Source organism: Morus notabilis, unplaced genomic scaffold (assembly GCF_000414095.1).
Source record: "Morus notabilis unplaced genomic scaffold, ASM41409v2 Scaffold6356, whole genome shotgun sequence".
Classification (NCBI taxonomy): Eukaryota; Viridiplantae; Streptophyta; class Magnoliopsida; order Rosales; family Moraceae; genus Morus; species Morus notabilis.
Window position 1 is genome coordinate 859 of NW_010361854.1, and position 4,415 is coordinate 5,273.

General features: G+C 36.5%; 1 non-coding gene across 1 annotated transcript; it reads right to left on the bottom strand.

The window, feature by feature from the left end:
* Positions 1 to 4,139: 4,139 nt before the first annotated feature.
* TRNAP-UGG lies at positions 4,140 to 4,211 on the bottom strand. Its single transcript has one exon. It is a non-coding gene; the product is annotated as a tRNA-Pro (tRNA).
* Positions 4,212 to 4,415: the final 204 nt, after the last annotated feature.

Genomic DNA, 4,415 nt, shown 5'->3' on the forward strand with positions numbered 1-4,415 from the left:
CATAAATTCAACTCTTATCCATATCTGACATGGTAATAGACCTACGAGTATGATCAATAAAACTTTGAAGTCAAAACAAATTAAAAGTTGGTGCCTAATGTCTGCCGGCTAAACAAATACCAATAAATATTAAATGTGACTAGAATCAAATAATCATATCAAGTTGTTTGTTTAAACTCAGTAGTTTGTTCAAACTCCAGAGAAACCACCGTCTCCCTCTTCAACAAATTTCGCTTTCTTATGCAGCCAAGAAGACTTAAGACTACCATTTAATGTATATTACTTTGAAGTTTGAAACTGTTAAGTTCTATTGCTTTTCTTTAATTAATTCAGTTTGGTGAAGCAACACTTAATATTTGAAGAATTGATAAGGAAAACCTGATAAGATGAACAAATTTTCTAGAGAAAAAAGATTATTAACTTGCATAATATATGTGTACATGATAGCTACAGCATGTACTAAAATACTCGCTGTGAAATTCTTACATGACTGGTGGAAATACAAATCTAAGCAGAGTTTAGAAAAAAACACCAGAGATCAAAATGATCTACCACTGAAAGCCAAAATGCAAGTGTGGTGATAGCGACGAAAATCTATTACAAGCATATATCGTGATTCACCAGAATTTAGCTGGTTAACATCCCTAAAATTAAAGCCCTTATATCTGAACTAGAGGTATCGAGAAAAAAGAAAAATTTAGTGACAACATCGTTAACAACCTGAAATCAATTACACAACTTAGCTCACTGCCAACCACAGATATAAGTTCTAAGAGTCAAACACATCAATCCGAGATTATACAGTGCAGAGAAACAAAATCATTATAACCACAGTACCACAGACCACAATGAACACAACAACAATACTTGCAGATAGATAATTTATTCATAAACTAAATCAAAATGCTTCCAAGTCTTGTGTTAGAAAGATACATCATTTGTAATACCCTAACCCATACTTGTATATATACTCGGACACAACCCAGACAACTTATGGGCCTGTTTGATTTATGATCGGTTTTTCGCGTTTTGGAAAAACTAGTCCCAGAACTAAAAAATTGAATCAGTGATTGCAACCAAAACTTTGCAATCAGTAATTAAGAATTTGAAATCAGTGATTGAGACCAAAACAGACCGGAAAGAAGGAGGAGGTGTTGATGGTGAGGAGAGAGATCTCGGGTTTGTCGGCAACTAGGCGGTGACGACGAGAATCGGCGGCGGTGACAGCGAGAATCGGCGGCGGCGAAAGAGGGAATCGGAGTTGCAGACGCCGAGAATCAGCAGCTAGAGAGAGAAGGAGCGAGAGAGAGATCTAGAGCTAGAGAGAATTTCTTGAGGAGTGGAATGCGGGGGAGGAGGAGCGGCGGCCGGGGAAGATGGCGGAGGAGTTTCTGAAGAAGATGGCGAAGATAGCGAGGAGTTTCTGAAGAAGGGGAAGCAGGGCGTTAGGGATGGTGAGGCCGCAGGGTATAAGCTGGATTTTTAATGAAATGAACGCGTGGGTGTGGTTTGAATTTTTAGGGAGCGCAGGTTAAGTCCATTTATTTTATAAATTTGAGTTTATAATTTAAATTTTTTTACAGTTAAAAATTTTTAAAAATAGTTATATTTAATTTTTTTTATTATAGTAAAAAGTTTTTAGATAAAATCACATCTCAATTCAAATTAAAAACTCGAATCAGCAAACTAAACGGACCCTAAAAAAATTTTGTTCTTTTTTTGTTACCAAAAAAATGTTTTTGTTCTTTTGGTAGCAAAAAAACTCCTTTTCGCCACCAAAATATGAATTTGGTAGGAGAATCATGTTTTTTACTACATAAATTTAGTACTAAAAAATTATGTTTTTTTGTTACAAAATATTATTTTGGTAGCTAAAAGCATATTTTTTACTACTAAATTTAAATTTGATACCAGAAAGACATATATTAAAAATTAAAAAAAAATATTTTAATGATAAAAATTATTTTAGAATCATTGTTCTAGTAACATTATAACAAACAATATAGTTTTGAAATTGAAATACATTATTCTATGTTAAAAATCAATCAAATAGCAAGATTATATACTACTATATGTGGAACATATACTTAATTAACAAGATCACATATATATACACATACGTATGTACTTATGTCTAGATTGAAAATCATTTACTCAATCTAGTAACTTATTATCCATAATTTTCCTCATTGGGCTTATTATGATATTAAGGCCCAATTCGGCCTAAAACTTATACATGGCATTCTAACTCTTAGGCCGCTGAAATTTATACTCTAACATAGTCTCTTAAATTAATGCGGGTGTTAGACTCACATCAAACCTTCGAAATTCTAAGGACCTATCGTATTGGCTCGTAGGTGCCTGTTGGAATAATTCGCTCGATAAACCACTATGTTCTTTAAAGAAAGCATTTTTTTCTTGAAAACTTTCTTTACGAATACTTTCGTTAAAATGAGGTTTAATGCCATTATATTTTACTGAAATCCTATCTCGGGTTCTTTGATGACTTTTTGTTAAAACCGACATTGTGTTAGTTTTGTTTCATTAAAACTATACAGTTTCTGAAATCTGCTTTTTACTACATCTTAGGGTTAGATTTCAAAAATTTATTTTTCGTGACAATTTTCTGTCTCGTCGAGATCTAAAATTTTTGTTTTTGGAGAAAGTTGAAATTCAGCCTCGAAAGGCCTCATTTGGCTGAAAACAATGGCTGTTGTTTTTCTTGCAACTGTTTTAGTCCAAAACTGTGTCATTTCAGAAATCCACATTTTACTACATCTTAGAGTCAGATTTTGAAAATCTATTCTTCACTAAAGTTCTTTGTTTCATCGAAATCTAAAATTGTCATTTTTATGAAAAACTGAGATTCAGCCTCTAAAGGTCTTGTTTGGCTAAACCAGTGGCTGCCAGTTTGTTTTGAAATTATTTTGGACAGCCTGTCCGTTTTTACAAAATAGCTTCAAACTTACTTTTAGAGTCAAAGCTATGTTTTGTCACATTCACAGAAAAATGTTCAATACATCGATGACTATAAGTTCTAACTTTGAAACACTGAAAAATCTCGCTCTAGGGTCGTCATTTCCGCGTTCAAAGTAACCGGAAAATTTTTCCTCTAACCCCCAAAATAAGCAAACTTCAACCAAGTACAATCATACCACATGATGCTAATCAAACTAAGCTCAACTCACAAAACCAACATAAAACTCACACACCCTTATTACAACTCATCTCCCCAAGAACCACAAATTTACATCCATAATTCACGCGTAAAGCTGGCTAGAAGTTAATGGGGGAGAGTTTAAGAACTTACCCTTGAAGAACTCTCTCTCTCTCTTGAAAACCTTGAACTCCTCTAAGATTTGTTAATGGCTTGGAACTAGAAGAGTATAAGGAAATTTGAGAAGACATTTCTATATTTCAAACTTTACCAAAACATGAAGAAAAAAAGGATTTAGAGTTTATACCCTCATAGAAATGCTTGTCTAGACTCTTCCTAGACCCTTTGATATCCTTCTTCTTCTTCTATGGTTTGCTAGTGGCTCAAGATTGAGAGTAGTGCTGGAAGTTCGGGTCGGCGGGCTGCCCGATACCCGAATTTTTTCAAGCTCGGGCGGGCAAGCCCATCTCTCGCCCGCCCAAGCTAGATTTTTGGGTTCGAGCTCGGGCAGCCCAAATTTGACACTAACTCTCTTGCCCACCACCGTCTAACCGCCCTATACCGCCGTCTGCCGGAATTTTTTTGAATTTTCCGACCATGCCCGAACTGCCCGACCCGCCCGGCCCGAAAACCCAAATTTTGCCCGAAGCCCGAGTTGCCCGATTTGCCCAAAACCGCCCGAAAATATTAGTTCCTACAAATTGGGCTCGGGCGGGCAAGCCCATCTCCCGCCCGCCCAAGCTAGATTTTCGGGTTCGGGCTCGGGCAGCCCAAATTTGACACTGACTCTCTTGCCCGCCACCGTCTAACCGCCCTATACCGCCGTCCGCCGGAATTTTTTTGAATTTTCCGACCATGCCCGAACTGCCCGACCCGCCTGAATTGCCTGACCCGAAAATAAGCCCGAAAACCCAAATTTTGCCCGAAGCCCGAGTTGCCCGATTTGCCCAAAACCGCCCGAAAATATTAGTTGCTACAAATTGGGGCATTCCGAGAATCGAACTCGGGACCTCTCACACCCAAAGCAAGAATCATACCACTAGACCCAATGCCCATATTTGTTATTTAAATTTTTAACTTTTTAATTAAGGTAAACACACAATTCCTTAATAGAAAGAGCAAATTCCTATTTTAGCAGTTTAATATTTCAGTTTTCACATTCTTGACCCTTTTTTATAATCAATCACATGATAAAATGATTCCTCAAAAAACAATATACACAAGGAAAGAAACACATTGCCATCACGTTTTTATTATT